This window comes from Podarcis bocagei (assembly GCF_964188305.1).
Source record: "Podarcis bocagei genome assembly, chromosome: 4".
NCBI lineage: Eukaryota > Metazoa > Chordata > Lepidosauria > Squamata > Lacertidae > Podarcis > Podarcis bocagei.
The window spans coordinates 78121254-78133922 of record NC_138128.1 but is presented as its reverse complement, the minus strand read 5'-3'; the positions used below and the strand labels follow the sequence as shown (position 1 = coordinate 78133922).

Below are 12669 nucleotides of genomic sequence, written 5' to 3'. Positions count from 1 at the left end.
ACTTCAAGATGTAATCAGGGGCAGATGCCCCATTGCACAGTTGCTCTGAGCTATGCCGTTCAGCAATAGTCTTGTGCCCTATCCATTTCTTTGTTTCCCATCTCTTCTCTCTAAGAACCAACTCCAGTAATTTTAACCTTTCCTTTCCAAACAGCTTTATCTTTACACCCATTATCAGAGGGGAGAGAGAGAGAGAGAGCCTGGGGTTTGCGCTTCATAGATTTATGTTAACATTTCTAAACAGCTAAGCTTGTCTAATATTTATCCTTTATTGATGTGTGAAGTCAGGACATTGATATAATTAGATTACCTACTCATGAACCCTGAATCAAATGTGAATTACTGATCCCAAGCCTAATATTTCTTTATCGTTACAATACAATACAAGCCTATTATCCATTTATTGTTACAAGGTCAAGCTTGGGCCGGTCACTGTCTCTCAGCTTAGCCTACTTCACAGGATTGTTGTGAGGATAAAATAGGGAGTGGGGAAACCATGAGCTCCTGTCAGGAAAGATGATTTAGGAAACTTGACTTTTGTCACTGGCTGACAAGAAGCAGCCCTAGGGACCTCTAAGACCTCATGTTGTTGCTTTGGGTTGACGCCGCATTAACATTTCTACTGCCTGCCTGTCCTTGTGTCTGCCCTAGTATGCATACCGTACATTTGAATCACATAACCCCCGTCCCCCCAAAAAAAAGAATTATGGGAACTGTAGTTTTACCCCCACAGCACTACAATACCCTTAACAAGCAACAGCTCCTGGGTTTCTTGGAAGAGTGTGTGTGCTTTAAATACCATATTTTTCCATGTATAAGACTAGGGTTTTTTGTTTTTTTAACCAAAACAGGAGGTTTGAAATTGGGGCTTGTCTTATACACAGGTAGTGCTGAGGGGTGTTTTCTTAATTTGGATTCCCCAAAAATAGGCGGCGTCTTATACATGGGGGGGCGTCTTATACACGGAAAAATATGGTATATGGTGTGCAAGCAGCCATACTAACCCATCTGCTGAACTTGCATATTTGAAAATAAGCAGATATTTTAAAAATGGAATGAGCCTCTTTCCTCCCTAGGAAACTGGCCCCATAAAAAGCATCTCTGGGAAGTGGGGAACACAAAACAACATGCCACAGTCTCTATGTCTGAAAGTCGGCCCCTTTATTTACAGATCTTGGAGTGTCCAACATGTTGGAAAAGTTGACTGCTCTTGACCGGCTCCTTCTCTCATGTTGAAAGTTTTCCATGTGTAAAATCACCAGTCGCCCTTCGGTGGTGCTCTAGGGAAATCGCAAGTGAGCCACAAGCCATAACGGTTTTGGAGTGATTTAATAACGTTGTTATAGAAGCATTTTGTTAATATTTTTTTGGAAAATCATAACCATGTGAAGTCCTTGGAAAGGGACCACCGACTCTGCTTGAGGGGAGGGCGAAAGGAAGTGAGTGAACGGCAAAAGCCAGCCTTGGCTGCGAGGTGAGGGCACGGCACCGAGGAATGGGCCAAGAAAGTGCAGCGGAGGACTTTGGCCCCACATCCTGCTGTTTCCATAGCAACCGGCACAGAAGGGGGACAACAAGCGAAGCAGGAGGAATTTTTTCAATATTTTTTTTTACTGATGAAACTTATACCCCAGGCTGGGCCTTTCTTGTCAGTCTTTCAAAACAAATTTAGTTCAGGAAGCTAAAATAAACCTCTGCGTTTTCAAGTCGAACAGAAGGATGAGTGAGCCAGCGAAGAAGTTCCTGATCCAGAAGATTTCGAAATTGTCCTCAACTGTGCTGACGATCTGTCCGATTGGCAGTGTAAATATGGTAGCGGAGCGGATGACGTAGCGAGGCCAGAATTAATTCATCCTTCCCACCACTGTCCTCTTTCCAAAGTAGACAATCGGTGCTATTGGAGACAATTTTACCTCAGGCTTTTTCAGCCCAGGGAAATCCAGCACCTGTTGCAGGCTTTCCAAGTGTCCCTGTTTCCCAGGGACAGTTCCGGATTTACAGAAGCCGTCCTGGTTTCTGATTTGATAATATCCTGCTTTTCCTTAGGACATCCCTATTTTCATCAGGGAAATGTTGGAGGTATGCAACCTCTGAGCCAAGGAGATAGGTAAATATACAACCTTTGGAAGACATCTGAAGGCAGCCCTGTTTAGGGAAGCTTTATAATGTTTAATGTTTTATTATGTTTTTATATGTGTTGGAAACTGTGCAGAGTGGGTGGGAAATAATAATAATAATAATAGTTGTTATAGGACATCCCTATTTTCATCAGATAAATGTTGGAGGGTATTGTGATGCTGCACATCCTTCCTCTGGTGCAATTCCTTAAGGCCACCTTTGAATGTTAAAGGTAAATGTAAAGGGACCCCTGACCATTAGGTCCAGTTGTGGACAACTCTGGGGTTGCAGCGCTCATCTCGCTTTATTGGCCGAGGGAGCTGGCGTACAGCTTCCGGGTCATGTGGCCAGCATGACTAAGCCGCTTCTGGTGAACCAGAGCAGCGCACGGAAACGCTGTTTACCTTCCCACCGGAGTGGTACCTATTTATCTACTTGCACTTTGACGTGCTTTCGAACTGCTAGGTTGGCAGGAGCAGGGACTGAGCAACGGGAGCTCACCCCATCGCGGGGATTCAAACAGCCGACCTTCTGATCGGCAGGCTCTAGGCTCTGTGATTTAACTATAGCGCCACCCGCAGCAAAAAAAAAAAGACACTGGAGATGATGCTCTTCCAGTGTAGTGTTTGAAATGGGAACTCCATGCATTTCCACCCACAGTGTGCTGCCTCAGCTGAGGCCTGGCAGTGGTTCCTCAAGAGCTTAGGCCCAAGTCTTTCCAAGCCCTGCAGTCGGAGGCCTTGTTAATTGGAAATTCTGCAGATCAAACCTGCAGCATGTGGGTCCTAAGCTCCTCCCTCTCGAGTGCCACCAGGATCCTGCCATTGAATCAGTTCGAGGAATCCACGTCTCTTGTTTGGTGGTGGACCAAAAATGTAGAGTTAGCAGGTAAGCACACATAAACCATCAGTGACAGAGCAAGCACTTGAAGCAATTAATAAGTAGAGGTGAAGGTCATGGACAATTGTCAGAGTTCCCTCAGCCGTGCCTCCATTATTGGTTATTTGACATTGCTCGACTTTTCCAGAAAGCTTCCAAAACATGAATGTAAAATTCTTTCCTTATCAAATCCCCCGTGTCTCCAGCCACCCACTGTAGCAGAAATGCAATCAGTTGCCTTTGTACTGATAACAAGGAGCTGAATAATAGGCCCATTATGATGGAAGAGTTCAACAACACTTTAGGTAACGCGATTATTTAGACATAATTGGCATTTCAGAACTATGATTCACAGGGGGCTATTTTAAAATGCTTGCAAACGAATGAAACTCACGAAGCCTAGTTACTAAGTGCAAGAATAGTAATGGGGGTGCATTTTTGTTGAATTTAGTTCTGCACACAGTGAGGCTGCTTAACTTCCATTGACTACAATAGGATTTAGGCCATTTTAACTAGGTGCAGAGTTGTAACCCTTGGCGTTGATTCATTTTATGCGTATGGGTCATCATCTTGGACAATCTGAAATCATGCCATTTGGCTGCCTAGTGGGGAAAAGGGAGACAGGCTTTAAATCCTCGGCTGCCTCTCACCAACAGCTGGCAGGTGCTATTTTCATTTTTCCTGCTAGGTTTTCTCACTGGGATTGTCAGTGTTTTTATTATTCTTGTTCTTATTCCTCTGTTTTATTGTCCTCTGCTTTTAAGAAACTTGCGACTGAAAAGTACATTGTATTTCTTTGCCCTGCAGAAGAAGACTAAATTACTGGCAAGAACATGCAATCCCATGCAGAGAGAAATCATGCATGCAGCAGCTTCCATTTGGTGCATGCCATTCCCTGTCCAATTAGTGATAGGTGCACAAAACCTTCATCGTTAGGGATGCGGGAGAAATATGAATCAGTTCACATTTAAAGGTGAACCTAACTAATCCACACTTTCCTAAAAAAAATTGCGTGAAACAAAATACAGACAGCCTTTGAAATTCAAGCTTGTCTGAATTTTGCAATGCAGTTATTTAGCCAAGTAATGAATGGATGCTTTTGAATTATGGTGCTGGAGGAGACTCTTGAGAGTCCCATGGACTGCAAGAAGATCAAATGTATCCATTCTGAAGGAAATCAGCCCTGAGTGCTCATTGGAAGGACAGATCCTGAAGCTGAGGCTCCAATACTTTGGCCACCTCATGAGAAGAGAAGACTCCCTGGGAAAGACCCTGATGTTGGGAAAGACTGAGGGCACAAGGAGAAGGGGATGACAGAGGATGAGATGGTTGGACAGTGTTCTCAAAGCTACTAACATGAGTTTGACCAAACTGTGGGAGGCAGTGGAAGACAGGAGTGCCTAGCGTGCTCTGGTCCATGGGGTCACAAAGAGTTGGACACAACTAAACAACAACAACGTGTACCAAAAAAAGGTATGCAATCTTTTGGAGAAAATAAAATATGAAAATGCATTATATTGAGGAAATTGCATTGCAAAAATGTGTATATTAGGCAAAATTGCACAGAAACTGGTTTATCTGAGGAGAAACTCACACTAAAAGACTGCTGGATTTTCATGAGGACTTTAAAAAAAACAGCAGCTTTAGTGAGGCAATTGAGATTGTGGTAAAAAAAATAAATCAGGAAGGAAGGATTAAATGCTGTGCTTCCTCAGCACTCTTTTCCTAGGACTCCTGCACCACACACCTAGTTTGGTCCTCAGAGAGCTGACAGAGACATGGAGCAGGAAGGGTAGAGAGGCAGGGGGATAGCTCTGTGGCCTTTTGCAGCAATGCTCCTAAAATGAGGGAATGCAGAGGACTTGGGCATTTTCTAAGGGCCAGCAGGCCCATATTCAAATCAGAAGGCTTGGATTCTTCTGCAATTCCACCCACAGCACAGTGCAAAAGCTAGAATGAGGATGGCCTACTTTGTACGTGGACCATTAAAAAAAAAAACATTTTCCTCCAGCGGCTTGTGTCTCCAATTTTACCACCAGTCGTTGCATTGCCAGCTGCTCCCCCAACCTCTGCCCTTCCCGTCAACATTGCCAATGTGTTTTTGTTTCTCTGGTGCCCTTGCATGCAGCTGGGAGCTCAGAACAGTCATTTTGATCATCCCTCCTCAGATGTCTCTCCTAACCTCACCACCAGCTGTTTTCATCACCACTTACCGTCGCTTCTCCTTGTGATCTCCTTTGCCTCGCTGTGGCGTCTTGAGGCTTCAGAGGTCACCAGTTATTTGGAGCAGAGGAGAATATAATCTCCCATAGACAATGCCAGGAACTCATGTTGCTTTTCAGTTTAATGGTTGCTTAAAAAGCTTAGGGAGATAAAGCTGCAAAATCTCTCCAGATCAAGACCTATATTTTGAAAGGACGCCCACTTGAGAGAAACAGATATGACCAATGTAATTTTCATATTTCCAAGAGAAGATGCTGGCATAGTCTAAAGCCAGAGGCAGATTTTTATTGTTTGTTTGTTTGTTTCTTAATAATATCTCCAGACTACCCTTCATTTTTAACTATCTCATGGTAGAATACAATAGGACAGCATTTCCAGATTAATGGACTGAACTACTTCAAACTGCAGGTAGATGTTTACATTTTCAATCCTCCATGTTAAAAACAAACACACTGTAAATGAGGATAAAAATAGCAACAGCTGGTCTGGTTTTCTGTCTGCAGGACATTTATTTAATGCAGAGAAGAGATTATAGAATCATAGAATCATAGAGTTGGAATAGACCACAAGGGCCATCGAGTCCAACCCCCTGCCAAGCAGGAAACACCATCAGAGCACTCCTGACATATGGTTGTCAAGCCTCTGCTTAAAGACCTCCAAAGAAGGAGACTCCACCACACTCCTTGGCAGCAAATTCCATTGTCGAACAGTTCTTACTGTCAGGAAGTTCTTCCTAATGTTTAAGTGGAATCTTTGGATCCATTGCTCCGTGTCTGCTTCTCTGGAGCAGCAGAAAACAACCTTTCTCCCTCCTCTATATGACATCCTTTTATATATTTGAACATGGCTATCATATCACCCCTTAACCTCCTCTTCTCCAGGCTAAACATGCCCAGCTCCCTTAGCCGTTCCTCATAAGGCATCGTTTCCAGGCCTTTGACCATTTTGGTTGCCCTCCTCTGGACACGCTCCAGTTTGTCAGTGTCCTTCTTGAACTGTGGTGCCCAGAACTGGACACAGTACTCCAGGTGAGGTCTGGCCAGAGCAGAATACAGTGGCACTATTACTTCCCTTGATCTAGATGCTATACTCCTATTGATGCAGCCCAGAATTGCATTGGCTTTTTTAGCTGTCGCGTCACACTGTTGGGTCATGTCAGGTTTGTGGTCAACCAAGACTCCTAGATCCTTTTCACATGTACTGCTCTCAAGCCAGGTGTCCCCCATCTTGTATTTGTGCCTCTCATTTTTTTTGCCCAAGTGCAATACTTTACATTTCTCCCTGTTAAAGTTCATCTTGTTTGTTTTGGCCCAGTTCTCTAATCTGTCAAGGTCGTTTTGAAGTGTGATCCTGTCCTCTGGGGTGTTAGCCACCCCTCCCAGTTTGGTGTCATCTGCAAATTTGATCAGGATGCTCTTGAGTCCATCATCCAAGTCGTTGATAAAGATGTTGAATAAGACCGGGCCCAAGACAGAACCCTGTGGCACCCCACTAGTCACTCTTCTCCAGGATGAAGAGGAACCATTGATGAGCACCCTTTGGGTTCGGTCAGTCAACCAGTTACAAATCCACTGAGTGGTAGCATAGTCAAGACCACATATTACCAGCTTCTTTACAAGAATATCATGGGGCACCTTGTTGAATGCCTTGCTGAAATCAAGGTAGGCTACATCCACTGCGTTCCCTTCATCTACCAGGCGTGTAATTCTGTCAAAAAATGAGATCAGGTTAGTCTGACATGACTTATTTTTCAGAAATCCATGCTGACTATTGGTGATCACAGCATTCCTTTCTAGGTGCTCACAGACTGTTTGCTTAATGATCTGCTCCAGAATCTTCCCTGGTATTGATGTCAGACTGACTGGGCGATAATTATTTGGGTCCTCTCTTTTCCCCTTTTTGAAAATAGGGACAACATTTGCCCTCCTCCAGTCTGCTAGGACTTTGTCTGTTCTCCAGGAATTCTCAAAGATGACTGCCAGTGGTTCTGGCAGATGTGATCTCAGAAATCAGAATGCCCCACCTATAGCCTGAAGTGGTGCGATCTTTTCTACCACCTCATCATCCCCTCTATGTCCAGAGTTTGGAAATAAATGTAGATTCTTATGAAGCCAAAAACAGCATCAGCTATGGATTGGATGGCGGTATCAGCAAGTTTAAGTGAACTCCAAGGTTTGCAAAAGAACAAAATACTTTAGAAAATAAGGGGAGAATGTCCAAAACAACCCAGTGATGACTGAGCATGTTCATTGGCCACAGAATGAGCTGACTATTGGGGAAAGGGAGAATGGAAAACCTGGCGGGAGGGGAAATGGAATGAAGCATAATGGAGAAGGTGTGGCTAGCTGACTAGAACACTGAACAGGAACACTTCATACTGTGCAGTATTATGCAGGTTAGGATTGGCCTATGAAGGCCACTTCACCCACTATGTTTTTAGCCATTGCAGCTCATTATTGAGGATGCACCAGCAGTGCCACTGGTTTGGAGTGCAAAATGGCCCCCATACTTTCAGTGGTTAAAATAAATGTTTGCATGTTGCTGGTCCTCTTAGCAACAAATGTTAGAACCCATCCTTGGCTTTCCCTTGCCTTCTGTAAGTTGATGCTTAGCCAGGTGTACAAAACTTTGAGAACTGAATTTGATGAGGGCCCGGTAATAATTAGGCATGCTTACACACACACACACACATGCCTCTCTGGCCATCATTCTCAGAAGCAATCTCAAAGCCATTAGCCAGGGCCTCCCTGTGTAATGAGAACAGAAGGGGGAAGGGGGAGGGGATGACAACCCCTTTGACAAATCAGATGTCCCGCTTGAAGAACAATGTCAGGCCTTGAAATAGTTACAGGGTGGAGTTGTGGTAGCCTGCTCCTCACCATTCTGCACATTCATGGGCATGAAAAACAAACCCCGGCATCCAACATCCAACACAGCTCACTCGCTGCCTCCTGGCTCAGGAAAACTGGCAAGAGAATTAACCAGAACATTCTGAAAAGTAACTAAGGAACAGAAATATCTATTTCCTTGAATTCATCAATCACAGAAACGACTGAAAATTCCATACTGAATAAATGATGCTAAATATTTGCATGGGCAAACTGACTGAAAGAAAGAAATGTGAAGTGATCTATATATTTTTCCTGAACTTAATCCAGCTAAGAAGAAGTTTTAAGGTTAAGAAAATGAGATGCGATCGGTGGTCGTTTCTTTTTTCCTTATGGACTCCTGCTTTTTGTGAAAGTTATTATATTTTGGTATGTATGAGAGACATCCAGAAAATCATGAAAACCTCATGGATTTTATTTCTAGTCCCTAAAAGGTCACTTAAGCAACCAACAACTTTAGGGGTTAAGTACTTCAGGTTTCCTCAGTGTTCTTAGCAAAATAAATGATTGATTGACATTACACAACTGCATTCCGTGTCCTCCTGCACTACTTCAAATTCACTGGCTGCCATGTTACCAGGTAAATAATGGGATCTGGGCAGGGAGAGATGTTGGGTGGCAGCAGCTATGGATTTCCCATATTGGGTAGACCAGTCCTTCAATAGCAAAGAACAACCTACTGGCCCATCTAATTATTTTAGTTCTCTCATTATTGTACTGTAGCTCAACGTTAGTCAACAGGCCATCACACTAACATATTGAGATCAACACAAGGGTCTCAGAAGTCATGGGACATGGATGATAAAGGAAAGATGCACAACACTGGGTTTCCAATCCCTAAATATCTAGTAGACTGTTTGGTTGATCTCATGCTCATTCCAGTGGAGGCTGGACCATTGGTGCAAGTGGGGCACCATCCCTCCAACCCCAACCTGCCTTACTTAGTCCAGCCCAGGGGGCGGTGGTGCTCCCTGCCAGCTTTCTCCTCTTTGGTTGCCATTGTAGAACTCAGCAGGGAGGAGGATGGGTGCAAAACCAAAATTAGTTGGCTCTTTGGCACCAGTTCCATCTACTGTTGGTTTCTCCGCCCCACCAACCACACTGGGCACCATCCACCTTATTCTGTCTGCTTGAAGGATCATGTGATCATTGTGATCTCTTGCTGATACAGCCTGCTTGAAAGAAGCTGTGACTTCATGCTGACATCATAATTAGTTGTGACCTCACACTGAAGCTGTCTCCCTGCAAAAGGCTGGCCACTGTGATCTTCGTGCTGATGCTGCCTGCTCAGATGCGAGAGCCTGGCCCTCTATTTGGCCATCAAATGTGAATTTCTGAGTATGCACAATACCCATCCTAGACAAATCGTAACACTGCCAAGATTAGCTGCGCTCAGGAAAATGCTGTGGCATTGGTACATGTCTGATAGTTACCTTGTGTAAGGAAGACCCTGCGAAAAGAGCAACTCCAAAAGGCCTGTCAACTAGCATGTAGCTAGTTCGCATCTCCGCTCATCCACATGCAGCTGCTGGGTGACCTTGGGCTAGTCACACTTCTCTGAAGTCTCTCAGCCTCATTCACCTCACAGAGTGTTTGTTGTGGGGGAGGAAGGGAAAGGAGAATGTTAGCCACTTTGAGACTCCTTAAAGGGAGTGAAAGGCGGGATATCAAATCCAAAACTCTTCTTCTCCTCTTCTAGTTGTGGAAAACTGAACCCAAATGTTTTCCTAAACTTTACTCCTAGAATTTAACATTCTTTCTGCTAAACAGTTTGCCTCTGCTTAATCATTAACACAGGATCCAGCTTCATTTTCCGAGGATTAAAGAGGACTTAACAAGAGTTGTGCATACTGGCAATGCGGGGAACACATTTTTAAAATAAGTGAGACATACGAAGTTGCTTATCTGTAATTATTTGTTTATCATGACCTTCTTTCTATAAATTGTTTTTTTGGGGTGGGGTTTCTCTGGAACTGTTTGCTTGTGCTTCTTTCCAAGCCAGCCTAATATATTACTTCCCCTAAGATATCGTGAGGCACTGAACTACATTCTTGCTTGAAATCCATATACATAACCTCCAATTCTTTTATTTCCCTTTCTGCAGTTGCAGCTCTGTATGTTTTTTCTTATAAGTGAAGCCAAGTAAGTCTAGCAACCATAATCTTACTTATTTCTAATTTTTTTTTGTCACCATACGATCTATACACTAACAGCAATCTGGACTATCTGTTTGCACATTCAGAATGGACTGGGAAGGAGAGCCAAGGGCATCTCTACCAAAGACTGTGAATTTCTTGCTTTGCCATAATAATAATTATGATGATGTCAGCTGACCCCCATCACTTTCCCGCACCCAAAAATACACCCTTTCTGGTGCTACTCAGTCAAGCTTGGAACTTCTCTGTTGAACATTGCAACCACTGGGTGTTGGGCAAGTCACCTCTGCAATAGACCTGCCTCACTGCTAGGCAGAGGGTGATGGCTGCCTCAAGCAATGAATGCAAGCATGCCTAGAAAGAGCTCGGATTTTCTGTAGTCGCAAAAACAACAGCAGTAGAAACAACATGCATGTGCCCCTTAAAACCAAATGGTAGTGTCTTTTCCAGATTAAGCATCTAGTTTGGAAGCACCTTTAGATCCTTCCTTTGCCCCTTTAGCACCCACAACAAAATTCTGGTTCATTTCAGCTGCTGATACACGGCAAACATTTCTGCACATTGAATTTTGGTCTTCTCCTTCCCATTTGTAGTCGCAATATAAAGCAAAACTTAATATTGAAAATGGGATGAGCCCCTAGCTGTAAACTTTTCCCTTTTCTTGCGAGGAATCCTATTCGGAATAAGGGAATTTCCCTTTAAAAAAGGGAAACGTTGACAGCTATGGAGGGCTTTCCCTCCCCTCCCCACCTTTATATGCCGTGCAGGTAGTGAAAGCCTATTTGCTGTCTTCATACTCACAAATTTATAAAACAGAGTTCTGCCCATATGGAAGAGGAGAATTTATCCATCAGGCAGAAAAGTGCTTAAACTCTTTAAAATGCATTGCCCTTGAGCAGAGCCACACAAAAAAGCATTAGAGTTCCCATCTGGCATGGCTCCAATGGCCGGCAAAGTTTCTGTTTAAATTCTCATCTGCTGCTATGGCCCTTGTGATGAGTTGTGGCTTCTGGTTTCTTGCCAGCTTCTGTCCTGCTTAGTGCTGTTTTGTCTTTCCACCCCACCATTTCTGCTTCCTTCCTGGCTATAAGTTTCGTTGTTTGCTTCCTGGGGCTGGAGTTGCCTTTGCTGTGGCTTTCCTGTATAGTCTGGAATCCTCCTAGACCAGGATTTCCCAAGCTGTTTTTGGACTACAGCTCCCATCATCCCTAGCCAGCTAGACCAGCAGTCAGGGTTGATGGAAAGTGTAGTCCAAAAAAAGGTGATGACCCAAGTTTGGGAAACCCTGTTCTAAACTAGCATCAGGGCTGGCCTCACCAGAAGGAAGAATGTGGTGACTTCAACAGATTGGGGGAATATGTTTCCTCACCCCACCTGCAGCCTTCTGTGGAAGGGTGTGTCATGTGACCTCTGCTATTCCTCCATAATTAGCTAGCTGCCCTCAGGTGTGATGGAAGACACTCCCCTGTTGCCAGCATTTATGTAATATCCAGTCACCCATCCAGTCAGCTTTCCATATTATGTAGAAGGAGGAGGGGAGAATCATCTTGGCCTTACCCCCAGGCTTCAAAATGTCTTGGGCCTAGTCAAGTGTAAAGAAAGATGCATAAAGAGGACTCACCACAAGGCTCTTCACTAGTCTACAAGCACACCTGAAAAGACAAGAGTGAAAACCAGTGAATTGAATTGAGCTGTCAGTTTGGTCTTTGTCTGCCTGCCTGCTCAGGATCCCCTGTTGCCTCCTCATCTTCCTTCAGCTGGGGAAGGAAGGTTAATTTTAATAGCTGACAGCTGGGTGGTTGGGTCAAGTGGAAGCTAAACCACTTCTTCCTTTCTTGTGGAGTCTGGCCTCTACCAAAGGAGAGAGACTATTGCCTGCTTCGCAGCAGACTAGAACACAGAGCATCTTGAGGTAAGCCTGATCCAGAATATGAAAGAAAGTAGTTGAGCACTTTGTTGATTTTCTCCAAATGGAGGAAGAGAAAATGAAGGCTTAGGTGTGGGCAGCGCATTTAGCAGGGAGGGGATACGACCACCAGTTGAACCAGCGAATGGTTCTCTCAGATGCATGTCTTGTTTTTTCACTGCAAGGGAAAGAACTGCAGCATCTCTTGAGGGTGATGGTGTCTCTCTTCACCCCAAGCACTGGTGGCTCAATGGAGCAGTATCTTTTATGAGGGTTGGCAGAGCAGTAGGGTTGGGTATATGTCAGTTAGGTGTGGAGTTCTGGCACCATTTTCTCTGAGTCCTCTAGGACCACGTGAGTCCTTGTCATTTGTGTTAATATCCATTCATTTGTGTACTTTTCCACTTCACTAAGGCAGACTAAAATCCTTGCTTCACCCACAGACATGCCTTGGAAGGGTGAGGAGTTTGTGGAAACCACCTTTTAACCCCTCTTTGAG

At 44.2% G+C, this 12669-nt stretch overlaps 2 long non-coding RNA genes across 2 annotated transcripts in view; both read right to left on the bottom strand.

Annotated features, from left to right (window-relative positions):
• Nucleotides 1-12669, bottom strand: part of LOC308585351 — a 77113-nt gene that overhangs the window by 22156 nt on the left and 42288 nt on the right. The window lies entirely within an intron of this gene.
• On the bottom strand, nucleotides 7932-10555 carry LOC308585372. Its single transcript, XR_014007342.1, has 3 exons — nucleotides 10474-10555; nucleotides 9542-9689; nucleotides 7932-8185 (listed from the first exon to the last, which is right to left on the bottom strand). It is a non-coding gene; the product is annotated as an uncharacterized lncRNA (long non-coding RNA).